Source organism: Lagopus muta, chromosome 6, assembly GCF_023343835.1.
Source record: "Lagopus muta isolate bLagMut1 chromosome 6, bLagMut1 primary, whole genome shotgun sequence".
NCBI classification, from domain to species: Eukaryota; Metazoa; Chordata; class Aves; order Galliformes; family Phasianidae; genus Lagopus; species Lagopus muta.
In genome coordinates this window covers 3,981,649-4,000,218 of record NC_064438.1, presented here as the reverse complement: position 1 = coordinate 4,000,218, position 18,570 = coordinate 3,981,649, and the positions used below count along the sequence as shown (strand labels likewise).

Genomic DNA, 18,570 nt, shown 5'->3' with positions numbered 1-18,570 from the left:
TGTAAGATAGCCTAGGAGCCTCACTGCTCCTTGCAGGTCAGGAAGGTTGGGTAAGACTAGACACATATGGCTCTTCTCCCACTCAGTCAGTAGCGTGCGCTAATTCTGCATTGGATCTCATGAGGGTCTCTTACAGGATTTACTGTTTTACAGGATTCTTTTTTGGATTGTTGTTTTTTTTTTTTTTTTAATGTATTTTTTGCAGGAAAGTGGTGGAAAGATATTTTATTCTTTTATATCAAACCTAACTAAGCACTGATCTTCATCAGTCATTCAAAGATTTTGTTTCGGCTGTACGTTCAGCAACCACACCAAATCAGATTCCTCTTTCTCCCTCACCTTCCAACAACTTGGATTTGTTAGTTTCAGACTAAGTTCCCTAAAAAACTCACTGACTTCTTTCTCTTTTCTGATCCAAAATGGAGCTGCAGTGAGAACCACCTCTTCCATTCATCTTTTTCCGTACTGGGGCTTTTTTCTTTTGAAATGAATGAGAAGTATTATCAGAGGATAGATTTCTTCCCCTCTTTGCCCTGGAAATCTTTCAATTTTTAAAATGAAGTCAGATGTCTGACTTCAACAGAATCAATATATTCTGAAATATTGAGAGAGACAAAATATTGAGAGAAACAAAAAGACATTTCAAGGAACAGAAGAGCCATGAAATATATTAGTATGCTTTTGGTCTTAGAATTATTTATATACAAAGATAATATGAAAAACAAGAATAACTGCAAAACAGTGCTTGGCTTTAAAATTCTCAATGTTTATTTTATTTTCATATTCTACTGCACATCAGATCTGAAAACTTCAGCTTATAGGCTCTGAGATATTCTGACAGATACTCATTGGGGATACATTATTTGGTCTTGTGATAATAAAAATGACTTTATAATTATCATGACTTGGAGAACGTACTAATATTTGGAAAAAGAAAGATGTATCTGTGATGATCCTCGTTATATATCATTTAAGATATCATCACCCAAGCAGGTACTGAGCAAGCACTGTCGTCTATTATTCCATCAAGCAGATGCCAGTGTGAGCCTAATCTTTCTATGAATAATTTTAATGTTAATTGCTTTTGTAATCTTAGAATATATATTGCACAACTCTTGCAGAAATCAAACATGTACAGGAACTCTTCAAAAGTAATGTATGTTTATAGCATAAAATAAATATAGTTGAATGCTAAATGCTGCTTAAAGATACGTGAAGTGCTTAAAAAGAATGAGTTTATCTTCTGGAAATTGCTTATTTTTAGTAAAAAGAGACTTAGTTTTACACTTCTAACACTAATTAGAAGTAATCTTATTTCCAATAACCAGTGGCACTTTTTTTTTAATCTTACAAAAATCTAGAAATATTATAAATAGAAATGATTTCTTTCACTTATCACACCCATACTTTCAGGCACCAGATGAAAGCAGCACTGGAGCAATGCCTATCACATTTGGAAAGGTGGGGTAGGAGGAATCCTCCTCAAATAGAAAATCAGAGAGTCGTTTGAAATTTTAGAACTGTTGAAGTGTTTCAAGTAAGAGGCTTAGAAATTTACTAAAGGGGGTGTGATTAGTATCTGGATTTAGTGGCAACTCGTGTACACCTCTGCAACAACAGCAATGATCCCAGCCCTCTAAAAAGCATGCAGTTAGATGGCTTCTGCCTCAAATTGAATAATTCTTTTGGTTAATGAGAACTCCACACTGTTACCTTAGGGAATCGTAAAAGTCAACACTAAGTGATACATTTTATCTGTAATTCTGAAAGTACCAGTCAGGATTAAACTGTAATCATGACTTGTTATTAGATCAGTGTATTTTTGACTAATGCTTAGCTGTAGCAGGATTTATCACAAGTTCAGTTCCATCTAATGCTTTCCCACTTGGATTGCTCCCTGCAGAGCTAATTGGATATCAGTGGAAGTTCTCTGGAAATTTAGCCACTGAAGTGGCAGATGTATTTTATTCCCCCCCCCCCAAAAAAAAAGCAAAAATCCAGAGAAACAACCAAACCAACCAAAATAACAACAACAACAAACCCAACAATAACAAAAACCCCAACCTCTCCAAAGGATCCTTTTTTCACTTCTGCCAACAGTTTTTGTTTGCATTCATTTTCCTTTTTATCTCCTCTTTTTAATGACTCAAACCAGAGAAAGTGAGATGTCCTGGGAGAAGACTATCCTTTCAGGGGCAGTGGTGTACATGTGCTCCCACAACACACCTGAAAAGGAATCTGGAGCTGATACTTTCTAAACTTCTCGACCAGTGCAAACAACACTCAGAAAGCCCCTACAGAAAAGGCCAAACTGGATAAAGACTTGAAAATAAGCGTCCTTACTGCACATATTTGGTTGTTCTCATGTGCTTTGGTTGACTACAGTTGAAGAAATAAATGAGCAGACAGCAAGCTCAATTTTGTCTGATACTGCAATCTGTATGATCCTGAATTTTTATGGGCTCTGCACATTCAAATAGACTTGAAAAGTACAGACATTTAGATATGAGAGCCTCAATATTCCAAAGACATTTGAAATATAGCTACACTTCTGCCTGTTGTAAGCGCTGCCTACCTGTTATTTGAATTTAAACTATATTTCACCTAGGTTGACAGTGGAAATCAGTCAGGTTACATGTTGTCCCAAAACACTGCTAGCAAGGGCCTTTACTTAGCAGGTTTGAAAAGCTGAATTATTTGGAGCTAAAGCCCATTATTCTAGCATACTCAAATATCACCAGCAGTGCATTGAAGTCATGAGAAAGTACCTCACCATGTAAGAATTTACCTGGTTCCTACTGAGATCAGCTTACTACTGATGCTGCACATGGAAATATCCTCACTCCATTACAAATCTTTAAATACCAAAGATTAAATTTTATCAGCTAGTCTTAACAGATGGGATATATTCACCCTCCAACAACTAACAGATCAAATACATAAACACTATGCAACAACAAGAAAAATATCCAAACAAAGGGAGCAGGGTGCCAAATGAGATCAGAGCATTACTATTTGAAAGGTGATAGGAATATTGTGTTGTTTTTGTTTGGGCAACAAGATGGGACAGACTGAGGTTGAGAGGTGAAGCATGCATGTTAAGATGAGGTATTTTATCTGGTAATGATATAAAGAAAGGGATAAAAACCTCTATCGCAGGGAATGAAATTGGAGGAAACCAACTAAGGTAGCAAGTAATGAAGAACTCTCACAAAATCGTAATTAAGCAAGACATGAGAAAATAGCATGACCAAGGGTATTTATTATAAACACTAAGAAGAAACGTTAAATAAAGGTGATGGGCTTCTTAAATATGGAAAATAAACACATCATGAGTTTGGTGGAATAATTAAAAGGGGTAAAACATTACAATAAAAACATTAGGATAGAAGTGTAACTGAAAGCCCAGACCGTATTGGCACAGGTGAAAAAACTAACCAAACAAAAATTATAGTGAAAGTCAAGTAATGTAAATAAGTAACTGTACTAAAATGCAGTACAAAATAGAAGGTTTGACAATCAGGAAGTTTTTGTACTACTAAAAGGTATAATCAGAACAGGACAATCAAAATGCAAAGGAACATCAGAGCGGCCCTGAAGGCAGTAAAGACATTTCCAGACAGATCAGCTATCACATCAGATATTAACGTAAGTATATTTTTTTATTCAAAATTTGTTTTATGATTTTTAATTTAATGAGTTTTATGAAATTTTTATTTAATTATTCTTTAATTATTAACTAGTGAGAGGAACCCATAGGAAGAGGAATAATCCTTGTAGAATAATGCACAGCCAATGTTCAAGTACTATTGAGTAGCATTGGCTGACAACCAGTGCAAAAGAGCTTATTCAGGATGTAGTTTACAAAAATCCACTTTGCAACTTTGCTTGTATTTTAATACACTGACTTCTGCAGGAGGAAAAAAAAACTACCTTTAAAGCTAAAGCTGAATGTTAAACGAGACTCAAAACAGAATGACATAATTTTCTTATAGGAAAGGAACAGAGACCAAAGCATAATATAACGTTAAAAGCCATTTCATAAACACACAGATTTCCTTTACACTAAATATAATCCATCCACAAAAACACTCTCGCTAACAAAGGGCATCACTCAGATTTTGATTCTCAGCAGAATCAACAGACACTGTGTGCCAAAAGTATACAGCTGTCAAAGCATCACCATCAGCCCCTCTGTTGCACAAGCTGTAAGTCAGTTGCTTTATTTAGGATGTTAGGAAGAGACAGGGAGATATCCTGAAAGGTAAACTGATTCTAATTTTTAAGATTCACAGAAGTTAATAGAAATCTAAACTTGCAAAGCAATTTATTTATAGAAAGAATGCAGCAGTTTATACAAGAATTGTATTGATTATGCAGTGTTATGGCAAATGGCTATAAAATTTCACACTGATCAATATAAATACAACTTCTGAGTTTCTGGCAATCACTTCACCCATACAACAAAGTTTCTGCTTTGTCACTTGCTTTTATCTCACACTTCTTCCCTGTTTTTCTTATTCAGTTTCACCAAGGCATATTACTGGAATAAAATAATAATTAAAAAAGCTAGAATAAAGTAGTACAAATACTCCTTTAACCAACAGCTTCTAGATCCAGAGCCTTCACCTGGACGGTGAGGACACATCGGTACCAGAGCAAATAAAGATTCTGCAAGTTTTCAGCAAGTTGAGGTTTGAAATTAGCATAAATTAGAGAGGCCCCAAAGCCACTGCATTCAGTGACTGAACATATGGCCCAACACAAGCGCCATGCAACACAGGACGAGATCACAATGGTACCTCTAGATCAAGAATAATAAATGCTGTCCTTGTAGCAATTTGATTGTAGCAAGACAGACATCCACACAAGGAAACCAGGAAGGACCATGATGAGCTGAAACCCACCCAGACAGATTAAGGCGTATTTGCAGAACGGCAGGAGGGAAACCAGCACTGCTGCCACTAGTCTCATTGATTTCAGGGATCCACAATTTCAGTCCAGAGTTTGTAGCCCCCGAAATTTTTAGCCAACAGTAATCAGTTTCACTTCCAAAACAACTTCAGTCTTAGAACTGAAAAATGAAGAGAGGATTCCTCAACTAGCTTTTATTGGTTATTCCCATCTTTCTCCTCTCTTCATAGAATCACCAGTGCATGGATGTTTACACAATTAGCAAGCAGAGGCATATCACAGCACAGATTATAAAATATGCAAATACAGAAATATGAGAAAAAAATCACAGGTACTAGTTTCACCAGTTCTGCTATTTTAAAAGAAAAAAAGGAATTAAGTATGTAGCCGCACTGCTTTTTGTCTCATACAGTGTAATACAAAGCAAAGCAGAAAATACTGGTCTACAGTTAAATTCTTCTTGAAACAAAATATTTTGAGTTCTTTGTCTATGCTATTATTTTTCATTGCATGAGGCACTGGTGTTATAAGTTAATAGCATGAATGCATCTGCGTGACAAAAACAAATATAGCCTGAGTCCTGTAGTAGCTTATACCAGAAGCAGTTTGCAAGAGAACGCAAGCCTGACATACACAAATCACAGAATGGTACAGAAATGCGTTATTGTGCTCTTTTCTTAATAGAACAAAACCACTATTATCTGGCACTCTCTCTCTCCAGATTAGATTTTGGTGAATAAATGGATGTTTCAGAAAAACAACCACCACCAACTTGCAGCAGGCGAATCATCATCATCAATCATTTTACTTACTGGCTTGTTTGCCTGGAATCGGTGATAACATTGCTGTGGTTAAAATTGTCCCTTGGCACAAAGCATATGCTGTGTCTATTTAAAGTATCATCACTTTGCACGTTCCCTTTTCAAGGCAGTATGCGTGGTTTAAATACAACACTAGAAATCTGACAGATACCTGAAAACAGGGATAAAACAGTCTGTGTATAAACTATAGCTCTAAGCCCCACTGACAGCTGTGGACACTGATAAAGCAAGGCAATGCAGGCTTTCGCCCCCGAGAAAAAGGTGCTCTCTCTGGTTGCTTTCTAGGCCTTAAGGACACAATTCAAACTTCTACAAACTAAACGTTATCCTGAGTTGCGATGTGTTTAATGTAAGTTTCCTTCTATTTGGTTTTTTTTTGTTTGTTTGTAGGAGCGAAGCCATTTCAAATAGCTTCTGTTTCTTCTTATGCTGGTGATAACCAGCGAACTTCTTGAGCAGTACTAGAGCTGGATCACTATTTTACAGGAGATACTTAAAAACCTGATACAATATTTTTTTAAGCGATTATGAGTTCTACCAACCCAAAACTTAGTATGCCATAATGTTTGTAGATAGCAGGGTTAAAGTTCTGGGAAACCCTGGCCTTTATGGATTGTCTTCCAGTGCACCACAGTCTCTCTCCTTGGCAGCACAATAACAGTTACTGAGCAGTTTTGTTCATCACATGTAAGCATGCTTTAGTTTGTGTATATATAATGTACATGCACTGTTTTTGTTTCTTTCCTATAAAAGCAGTTTTTCCAATTGCTTTGAATCATGTTTTCCTCAGCAAAAACTCACAAAATAACTTTAACTTACCTTATACTGAGAAGTCTCACACTAGCTTTCATTTGAATTCATATTTGCAAAAAAAAGAAAGAATATTATCACAGAAAATTAGAAGGAAGGTGCTCATTTGTGAGGAAAAAATTAACTTCTAGAAGGCTAATGTGCTTGAAGTGCCTTAGAGGGTGAGAGTGTTTCAGAAGTTATCAGCAGAGATATATTAGAGAATAATGGACAGCTGACCTACTGAAAAATGTATGGCAGTTACATTTATCACATCGCTTCTGTTTTATTATTGCACTCAACTCTCATAAGGATTCAGTATTTTCCTTTGCAAATATTTCAGTTCATAGACAGTAAGTGACCCATATACGCAAGCAGAGCAATCGTGTCAGAAGACTATTATGGTAAAGCTAAAGGAACTTGCAAAATGAAAAGCAATTAGATGTAAGAAATAGAGAAAACTTTAAGAAGGCTGAAGGAGAAAAACAGGATGAATATAAAGTTTTGGAGCAAAAAAGCAAGAACCTCTCTATGAATCGCGATAAGTTTTTAGGTAAAAGTAAACAAGAACTGTTAAGCTCATGATTTTGCTTGAAATCCTTTATATCTCCCAGTCACAGTAACTCCCATTTTAACTCCCATTTACCAGAAAACTGACTCTAGAAAGAACTCAGTGGAACAAGCTAAAGTGCAGAATACAGCATTTCTGGCTCATTCTCACATAGTGTTTTGCGATACAACACTGATTTTCAGATATATGGAGTAACTAATAAGGTCGTATATACCTTTTATTGTGTGCTGCTGTATAAATAAAGCAGTGTGCAGGGCCATTCCACAGCTATCTTATAAATTAAAAATACCAGGACCTTAAGGTCATTTGTAGGGCTTTTAAGAAAACATCATTACTTTTCTGTTGGAAAAGAATAAATTTTCAATTTTGTCACCTGAAGTTTCTCATTAGCTTGTGATCATGCTGTGACAGAAGTATAGAAGTTATTATGGAAAAAAACTATCTATCCATCCTCTCACCTCACGCACATTATATACGTTCTGTGGCGCCCAAAGGTGCTATTGAAAGCTAATTGTACCTAGAGCTATAAAAACATGAAGGGAGACAGTATTTCTGCCAATAATCTCAAAAGGAGATTACACCCAGGTTGCTTAGAGGCAGTTGGCAGAACCAAATCTTAAGGAGATCAGATGAAATGAATGTTGGAGCATGGTGGAATAATACAGTACACAACTTCCAGGTATGTAGCATATGTGACAAAGGAGTAAAGGATGAAACAGGTTCAAGGTTAAATCTGATTAAGCTGTTCTGGTTCTACACACTGAGGGATAAGTAACATGAACCCACTAGTAGTCTTCCATCAAGTAGGTTTACCTGAAAGAAGGCAGTGAAACAATACAGGGGCAAAAATATGTAAATAGATTAAGAAAATTGTTTTAGTAGCTGAGTGACATTTCAAGAGGATTACAAAGATAATATGGCAAAAATATGCCTGAACTCACCACCTAGCAATTGGACAAAGAACTTAGAGGGTAGTTACTTTAAAACCCTAAATTAGTGTGGTTCTTTAGAATAGAGAACATCATCAGCACTGTCATCCTTAGGCATCATGCTTGGCTGTTACCTTTAATTAATAAAGTTAAGTACCTTGCATCGTTAGTCCAGGGCAAAATTAGTTAAATGAATTTGACACAGAATAACAAACATTTGTTCTGTTATTTGAATAATGAAGGGGCAATTAGAGCAATTAAAATCCACTGTAACTTTATTGTCATCAGCATATACTTATTAGACCTAAGAAAACGGATGTACTCAGTTAAACTGTATGGACAAAACCATCTAGCAAAATTCACTATTTTAAATTAATTCATATTCTTCTAAGCCCTTAAATGCTTTCTGTGAAGTTTGCATCTTAGATTTTACTGAAGAGATTTAGATGAACACAAACATAAGCTATATTTTGGAGAAAACTGCTTTTATTTTCCTTTGTATATTAGTATTACTCAGGTCTAGACAAATCATACCAGCTATATTATTCATATGTCTGGAAAACAGAGTCACAAAGGAAAAAAATTGTGAGGTTTGAAGGGTGGAAGGTCAGTGTTAATTGTAATGTCATTAAGCTTCACTTTGAAACCATACCCAGCTCTTCTCTGGGATTCTGTAATTTAGTAAATCCCTAACTCTTACCCCCAAGAGTTGTCCTCTCAAGGCTGAAGCACAATTGCATCATACACTTCATACACACAAATGACACAGACCAATTCTGGTTTCCTGCTTCCATCTTTCAACACTATTTAAAGGCATTAGGAAGAAAAATCACAAATCTCTAGTTAGGTTTTTTTTGGCATAGGCTGACATTATTTGGCTCTCATGTTATAACTGGCTTTAACCCCAATAAAAAAATCTGCATGAGACTGCTGTATTCTCTGGCATGAAATTATTGAGTAAAATGTAAATACTGACCCCTAAATATTAGCACAGAACTTACCCCGTCTTCCAGATGGTAAATTAATTTGTTTAACTTGTTTTTCTCTTGCTCGTGGCAGTATTTGTTGATGTTTGCATAAGTGTAATATCAGTGCAGTAAAGCATTTATAGAGCTTATTTCAAAGCCTGTGTTACAAGTAGACAAAAAGCAGTTTATGATGTAAGTGAGCCTTCTGGCACCAAAACCCATCTGACTGTCAACCACTGAATTTATCTGAAAGGATATGTCTGGCCTTTGGAAGAGGTTTAGAAAGCTGAGAGGACAGCAGTAATATTGTGTAACAGAGCAGTGCAGTTGCTTTGCAGGCAGGGCTAATTTCATTATGCCTTTTAACTCATGAAGGTAAGAAGTTTAATGAGGTACAAGAGATTCTAAGAGTATATATTTCTTTTCTGAAAAAAATTGAGGCCAGGAATGATCTTGAAATTGTGTTGATCAAAAGTAGTATGTGGCTTATTATGTGTCACATAATACATTCAGGTAAAGAAGTAATCCTAATATGTATGCATCTGAAGAGAGATTGCCAAAGGGAAGCAGTAGTGCTGCTACAAGAGGTACAAAATACACATTTCTGTATAGTGGGATCAACCTGGCTCCCATTCCAGTACTGTATGCATAATTCATATATGTGCTGTAATCAGAACAGAGGTGGTCTACTAAGCCAATCAGGGAAGTAGTGTTTGTCCTTCAAAAGATGATTAAAATGCTGCCAGCTGAATGGGGGTCCAGTCTACAGACATGTCCAGCATCAGCACTGTAAACACACGCTTCAGTTTAAACCAGTTTTGGCTCAACTCCAGGATGTCCTGCAGGGAAAGTTGGAGCACCATCAGCATCTCAACACACCCTCCAGTTCCCATTCATGAGGTTTGTATCCACAGAAGTAAAAGCAGCTCAGCTTAACAGAAAGACCTCAAGTGTTCCATTTCTAAGTACAATGTGCTCAAACTACACTTCAGCTACATCAAAATCACAGGCAGAAATGAGGGCAGAGAGCATATGAGCTTGTTCAAAGCCATTCTATAGGCATTCTTGCACCATGCAGAATGTACCCAGAACAATATTATTAAGCTTAGAAAAAATAATGCAAACACTCAAAAATCATATACACCAATTGATAATATGATCACAATAACACGATCACATTCTTATCACAAAAAGACAAACTGAAAGAAGTTACAAATCCTAAAGAAATTTGGTTTGCTAATAGAAGAAAATATCATTACCTTTAAAGAGAAAGTTGCACAATCAAAAGAATTTTAAGACATGGTTGCCTGTAGAAAAAGAATTAATAATCAAATGTCCCTTTTGGTTACATGGCAAATAACAGGGTTTGTATCAACTTTAGAAACACTCAGGTTCAGTGGAACTATGCTTCTCATTACACCTGATCCTCCTTAATAACAATTGCTATTGCAATAGGTATTGATCTGTAGTGCTCAGTTTGTATAAGATCAACACCTGGTCCTTTGCAATGAAATGACTACTCAGTGAATTGGATGACATAAATATCACCTTTACTTACTTCTGGCTAATACTGTAAAGCAACAGCACTTGAGTGAAGCCTGAAGTCCAGTGTTTGGAGTATGACAGGTTTTTGAAAGGAAGCAAGAAAATGAGGAACCCAGACTTGAAATTCCCTGACGTTCCTTTAAACAGAACAGCCTGAAAACAACTACGCACAGCTACAAATAAGTAAAATTAATTGAAACCACCGGTGTTCAGCTACCAGAAAATCTGTTCTAGTCATACTTATTAAGAATGTACATCTATGACACACTCAAGTACTACAATTAATTTAATCAAAAGTAATATTAAATTCTGCATCAGATTACTTGCCGTTATTTTGAAGAGAATAATTCTTGAAAAATGCCTCATCTTATTTTGGATTTGCTTTCTCAGCATGAAGACCTACGAGCAACAGTCTAGCAGTATCAGCACCTCAGCTCCACATGGGAAAAGTAACTTCATTTCTGCACTAAGTGTTTTTTGTATAATTACGTCATGAAGGAAAGGATGAGCTCTCCAAGCGTGGACCTTTCTTATATTGGATGTTAATAAGAAACTGCTAGTTTAAAACAGCAGTGATATATTGCATAGCACAGAATTACTCAGAAAAGGTGAGTCTGTGGAATGAGGTACAGAGCACAGACACAACCCATTAAGAAGAGCTGTGGCAGTAATTCCATACTGCCACTGATAGTGTGTGTTTCAGCTGAGTTGAGTCTACTTAATTTCAGTGGTACCTTTGAGGGAAACGGAAAGAAGAAAGAAACAGAAGCCTAGACTTTCCTGTCAGCCTTCAAGAAGGGGAAAAGAGGTTGAAAACTGGCTTTTCTACAGCAAGGTTCAAGCAAAAAGTTTTACAAGGAAGGATAAACTACCATATTTGAGGATTTCACTCTCAACTACTTAACCACACCAAGCAATAGATAGAGGCCACCTGCTTATGAATCAAATAAACCTGTACTTCAGTTTACATCCTTTACATCTGAGTGTTCCTTAGAATTCAGTCTGTGTCTGAAATATACAGCTAGAAAACAAAGAAACAACATTGAGTCAGCTGGTTACCATCCCTCAAGAGATGTAATTGTTGTTGATAATTCACAGAACCATTTATTTTAATAGCAACACCTCAGACCTAGTATTAAAAAAATATAATCCTACCTCCAAAACTTCTGTGATATCGATATTGAAGCTCAAAGTTAGGAATTGGAGTGTCAAATGTCCCAAAGCACAGCTGGGTCATAATACCAGTTCCATACCCTTGGAAGGTGCCATTTACCCACTATATCACTGTAGCTCTGTGTAGCTTACTCAAATATAGATTGCTTAGAGGTGGATTTCTCAAATGTCAAAATGCTCTCTGTTGTACCTGTGTTAATTAAAGATAGGCAACAGTTTAAAATGTAGCTTTTACACACACAATATAAACACTAATGATACAAGGCAATTAAGTGGTTCAAATGAGGTAGTCTAAATGCTTCAGTATCAAAAACAGAAAAAATAAAAAGAACCCTATCATTTTACTCACTGATATGCTGTCTAGACTCTACTGAAATAGTACAGCACTCTGCAAAGTGTTTCTTCCACTGAATGCAGCTATTTCCACAGCTACAGCCTTCAAAATCTACTCATTATTTTGTTAAATAAGCCACTATTTTTCTTGGCTATAATGTTAAAAAGCCAGCTATAAACAGCATCACAGAACAAAGCAAAACGAAGAAAAACTGGAAGCCTTTTAAGAAGGGCAGAATCTAGAATGCGCCATGATACATTTACCTTGAGGAGTCACAAAAGTGTTATTAGCTGACATTTGCTCATGCCTAATACTGCACAATATTACTATTCAAAGGCTGAAAAGGATTGGCGGATAAATCTTGCACGTGTGAATAGACCTACTCAGATCAGTCAATTCTCTTTTCAGAGAGATGACAGCGTTTGCCCTACATGTGCTACCACTATAAGGGACTTGGATGTGAAATTTTGCCTTACTGGAACTGAATGACTACAGTGAAATACAAATTCTTCCCACAGCACTCCCACAGACTATTCACCCTGCACACGCTACCACTCACCTCTTCCTTCTATTGCAAGCATTCCCAATTTGCTGCTCAGCAAAGACTGCACTACAGAAAAATGCGCAGCCATGCTTTCTATTGTGATATAGGAATTTGAGAATAGGTTTAAAGATTGCAAACAAAGTCATCAATCTTGTTTGTTTGTTTTTGTTTTTACTTCAGTCAGTATAAAGACATCACTTGTGAATTTCCAAATGGAGCACACAGCAATGCAATCAGAAATCTGATCATATCTCCTTATCAGACTTTTATAAGCCTCATTTTACTAGAGAGAAATATCCCTCGCCTTGCAACCATACCTGATTTCATCTCATTACTTTATGGCAGTACATACATTTGTGAGCAAATGTTTTCAAGGATGAAGCACAGGAAGAGAAAAACTTCATCAAAATCAAACACCTTGAAACGCTCGCTAAGAATTGCATCCACTGCCATGGAACCAGAGTGATGCATTAGGTTCACAAAAACAAAGTCACCCTTTTTTAATAAAAAGTTTTGTTACCTATATACTTTAATCATATATTTTAATATATTTTATGAAAGCTATTTTGAAAATAATGCCTCCTGTTTCATGGTGTTGGTAGGACAGCAGTAGATGTTGAGCTTTCCCACATGTTACATGTTGTTGCTATGTGACGGATGGCATCAGAAAGGCAGTCTGGCAGAATGCTATCTGACATGGAAGCTTGTATGAAGCAATGGTGTATTACTCAATTTCTCCACGAAGAAAAAATAGCACCATGTTCATAAACACTTGCTGAGCTTTTTAGGAGACCAACCAGTGGATGTGAGCACAGCAAAGCAGCCAGCTGTGCATTTCAGCAGCAGTGAGTGGCTCACCTCCACCGATACAGATTGTTATGAGCAGGCTCTTGTTCATCTCTGGTGAAAAGGCATAGCTAATGACAGTGACTACATTGAAAAATAGGTTTTACAGCAGACAATTTGCTCTATCAAATTAGTGTTATTGTCCTTACAGTATCAGATGTAGCTTCCCAGAGAAATAATCAGGAAGTATTATTTTCGAAGCAACCTTCAGAGACGCAGCCCTAGACAATTCCTTTTCATTCACTGTGGTCCATGCAAGCAAAAAGGTTGGACACCCATGCTCTGTTCCCTATGCTAAAATGCGATGTTACCCTAACCAGTGTTTCATTCATTATTTGCCTGTTCCATGCAGTCTTCCCACCACTAGCCCCAGTTCTGAACAACTTACACACTGCTAACGCATCAAGAAAGTCAAGAAATCTTCTTAATACAGGGAATTAATTTTCCTGTGATCTTATCTTTGCTGGATAAGAAACATATAATAACGCAAAGCCATTTTGACAGAGTCATCCAGCATATACACTTGTAATGTTAGGAGCGTGTTCTTCAGAAGCAGCACAACAGCGTTCCAAACAGATTGTTCAGGAAGTGGAAATTTAGACTGTTGGAAGGCAGAGGTCAACAACTGATACCACCTAGGACCATAAGACACACTATTTTTTTCTGACTTTGTCCTGTATAAGTGAAAAAATACTCTTGAGAAGAAATCCTAGAGTGGATGACCCTCTAGTCCAGCTTAAGCCAATGCCAGCAAGCACCCTGCTAGATTACGTGCTCTAAGGTGCTTCTGTGCCAGGAGGAATCTTGGACTGGCCCCCAAATTCAAAATAGCACAGAAAGTAGTGCTTATATGTACTCACAAAGCTATGCACTGAAGAGGGGAGGAAAATGTCCTTGTTTATAGTAAATACATTAATAGTTATGGAGATTATTATATTCCTACAAGGAATTTCAGCTAGAGGTATTATTATAGTCCTGCCACTGGCTTTGCCTTCCCCACTAACTGACCTTCCACAAAACTGCCTCTCAAGCTGGCATGTGGTCAAAACTGCCATACAAGTGTGAGGAGGAAAAAAGAAAACTGGTTTGGTTAGTATCAGTGTTAGCCTTACAATTATCAGCAATTTTCAAACCATTCATCTTACAAGCCTGTATATTTATCTGCAATCAGCCTGCCATTTGTGAATGGATGGCACTAATGCACTGGCTTTTTGTTTTTACCGCTGCTGTTGGAGTGTATGTTTCACTGGACTCCTTGGTTTGATTTCATTTCAGTGATTTAGTCACCAAGCAGAAGCGGTCCCTTTTCTGAGAAGATCTAACAAGCTCCAAGATGCTCATGGCATGAATAAAAGGTATTACGATCATAAATAAGGAAGTTATTGGCAGTAGAACATCCAGACTTCAATTTTTAGACACGTTATTCTGTCCTTTCAAGTTTCCCTTGAAAACTTTTTCTTCAGTAGAACATGCATGTGAGAAGACAGACCTGGTGCTAAAGCAGAAGACGAGAGAAAATGTGAGCAAGCCCACCTACTCATGCTCAGCCTTCATTGTGAATTTATCCCCATTTCACAACAGCTAACATATATGGATTAAGCTTTTACTTTGGTCCATAAACAGCACAGAAATGTGAGTAATGCAAGTCCATTTGTGCTTTCTGTAGAAGCAGGTAGATAATTTAGGAAGACATTACATCCAACACCATTGGCAATAAACACCACATCTAACAGAAATATTGCTTTTCTTCTTTGTTTGATTTTTTTCCACTTAGTTTTTAGCATCTTGACTTACTGGACTTAAGTGTGTTTGATTTCTACTACTCTACATTTGCACAGTAATGCAGCTGTTCTGTCATTTCTTTCCTGCTGTTTCCCCTGAAGACATTCTTTTATACAATAAAATTCTACATGAGATTTTTCTTTTACTTGAAGCGATGAGGGAAAAGAGTAAATAAGTTGTAATTTCCTTTACCCAGCACAAACCAAAACTTCATCATGGACAATTTACTTCCTTGAAACTGCTACTGTTCTCAGTTTTCATCCTTTCACTATACATGAAAACTAAACAACTACCGGCAGGGAAGAAGAAGAAAAAAACAACTCATGCTTTCTTACAGGTACAATTAAACAAGAGTTATCTAAAAGCAGGAGAACTATTTACAGTTGCTTTAAAGAAAACCATCACTTTCTCTGGTATTTTAGTGCATCACAGAACTGGTGTCTATATTCACAAGAAATTAGGTTTTGAAAGCATAGCTGTTCATATCAGAATGCAGCACTCCTCCAACCCTAATAGGACTATGGCATATAATAGCCAAGAAAGTCAAGCTTCAAATATTCATAGACCATTTTAAAACAGTAAACATTATGTTCATATAATAAAGCTACATCTGTTTCTGAAAAATTCATAAGGAAACAGTGAGAAACAGAATTCATTGAGGTTGCTATTCATTTTATACTTGACATCTATTAGTTTTTATATTTTAAAGTTATAGTGCCTAATTACAAGCAATTTAAATAGACATACTCAACAGAAGCTTTCACGAAGTTGCAAGACAGCGAAGTCTTCTGAACTCAGTGACTTCACATGAGCTAGCAAAAAGGAATAGACTTCAAGCTTTACTTCTCCCCATTTATTACTGTACAACAGCAGTCGGTACACGAGATACATTTGTCACTGGTACAGTGAGAACATAAGGACAAGCAAAAGCTATAAAAATCAAGTTAACAACTTTGTTCGGATGACACATCCATCAAATTCTGAATCCATTTCATTCACATTTTAGTGTTGATTAAACTTTTTATTCTACTGAATTTCTCATGTAATTTTGTGGACACTAAAAACCAATCGTTGCAAAGGTGCAGAAATTAAAGGCCTTGTTTTGACTGAGCTGTCACAATCCTGGCACACTGCAACAAAAGGGAGAAGAGCAATTTATCTGCAAACTAAAAGCTAAATACCTTCACATACGTGGAGCTGGAAAATGCACCATTACTTTATTTTAAGGCGTAATTTTATGTCAACGTATAAGGGCAACACAATAGAATTCTTTTCTTCACGAAGAGCAGGAAATGAAATAAAACAAAGTAAAAAAGAAACAGAAACAACAAAAAAAAAAATATAATATTCCCTTCCTGCCTGGGTTAAATTCTTGCCACTCATAGTAAATAGATGCTGCTAGATATCTAGAGATATCTAGTGATTTATTCATCAGCATTACACCACGAGAGCATGTTTCATTCACAGAGGCATAGCCAGCAATATCTGCTATTCTCACTGTTAGGCAAAGGAACGTATCTGAAAAGGTGGTTGGGGGTTTTTTGAGGACTTCCTGTTACTCCTAGCAGTGAATTCAGCCTAATTTCTGAGGTTACATTGTTCTTCCTCTCTGGTAGTAATTTTTAAGCTTTCTATTTACACTTCAAGGCTTTACATCTTCTTAACTATGAGAAGCAAACTCCAATTTGAGAAAAGAGAAAATCCCAATAAAATCATATATATGCCATGCTACTGTCCAAAATGCCAGACTGAACAACAAAAAATTATTTGAAACTTGCTCACTGATTTTATTTCCAGTCCATACACAATGAAGCAGATACAATAAAACATGCTGAGGAACAGGGCTGAAGAATCACATCAAGATGCAATCTTATGAAATATTAAGAGTCTGCAAATGAAGATGCAGTGCTTGTTAAGGACTTGGGATAATAAATGGAATTATTTACAAACCAAAAGCAATCCATCAAAAGCACATAAAGCTGAATTATGTTTCAGTGAAGACCAGCTCTTCTGTGTAACACTGTTGAACACAGCAATAGATTCCACTTTGACTGTAGGTGGAATTGGGAGGCATAATCTACACTTGGAATGGGTTCAGCAGTTTGTAAAACACTGCTTAAAATACTTGTTTTGCTTTCAGTTATTTAAGTGAAATTTGGCATTTTAAGCTATTTTAAAAAGGTGATATTACAAAATGCAGGGGACAGAGCCATAGAATAAGGATATTCTGTATGTTGTGGCTAATCTAAGAGAAAGAAGTAAAATCTCCTGTTATCTTTTCCCTGTAGAACACCTTTGGCACCAGTGTCACCTGAGGTTCCAGGAAATGATGAGGGGAGAGCCACTAATGATAAATGATCCTGCAAGTCCTCTCTATCTACAACTGCTGCTGCTTAAGCGAGAAATCTGCAGATGGAAGACTTCCTGGAAAGGCCATGAAGGTCAATTAGACTTTTGGGTGAAGCGTATGGATGCAATTCCTCAGCAATTCTGTTAGGTTTCCCCACATTAACACCATTGTGTCCACAAGGAAGATAAAATTAATCCCCAAGAGCTTAATAAATGACTTCTAAAGGGATATGGTGGCATCCTGCAGGTCCAAATCCTTTTTTTTTTTTTTTTTTTCTCCTCAGGGGAAAACTTCTGAGCAGAAACTCGTCTGTCTGTCACATTTTGACAGTCCTTGACTCTACCTTGGCTTCTGTTGGAAAGCTAATATTGCCTCTCTAAGTGAAGATGGAAACTATCTACTAGAGAACCGTAGAGCCATATAGGCTGCAACACACCTGACAGTTGGGTCTCTGAAGTGGTGAATTTGTGAAAGGAAAAAAAAAAAAAAAAAAAAAAAAAAAACTATGTTGCCAGAGTTGCACTGTTAGTTTCTGTTCAACTTAAACAGAGTTTCTTAAAATAAAGCTTGAATTTAGAGATTTCGTGCATGAGCAAGTACATAACCTGGTAATACAAGGACTATTTACAGCTGATTCTAAACAAAATATCATTTTTAACTTCTGGAAAAACATTAAAAAATTCTTATATACCACACTACACTTTCCTAAAGTGTACTGGCGTTTCTTAAAGGGATTTTTTCCTTTGTTTCTGCTAAAAAAACTCTCAATCAAGAAAATTTACACTTATTACTCTATGTTCAACCATCACAACAGGGAGATGTGCCAATAAACAGTGAAAACAGAATACTTAGTTCAGATCTTCTGCAAAAGAAAATATTTCACTTTCGCCATCACCTCTGTATTTTTTTCTTGTAATCTTTAACTTACATTTGCTGGTGGGAAGTTATGTTGTCCTCACAAATACCATGCATTTTATTGCCGGCAAGTGGAATTATTGATAGCT

The 18,570-nt window shown here is 36.5% G+C and overlaps 1 long non-coding RNA gene across 3 annotated transcripts in view; it reads left to right on the top strand.

The window, feature by feature from the left end:
- Positions 1 to 18,214, top strand: part of LOC125695166 (uncharacterized) — an 87,254-nt gene extending 69,040 nt beyond the window's left edge. For 2 of the 3 annotated variants that reach the window (XR_007377837.1, XR_007377838.1), the window contains 3 exons: positions 14,710 to 14,789; positions 17,505 to 17,657; positions 17,850 to 18,214. This is a non-coding gene — a long non-coding RNA (uncharacterized LOC125695166). Of the gene's footprint in view, positions 1 to 10,927; positions 11,146 to 14,709; positions 14,790 to 17,504; positions 17,658 to 17,849 lie in introns of all 3 variants that reach the window. The other variant, XR_007377839.1, reaches the window with a different exon arrangement.
- Positions 18,215 to 18,570: the final 356 nt, after the last annotated feature.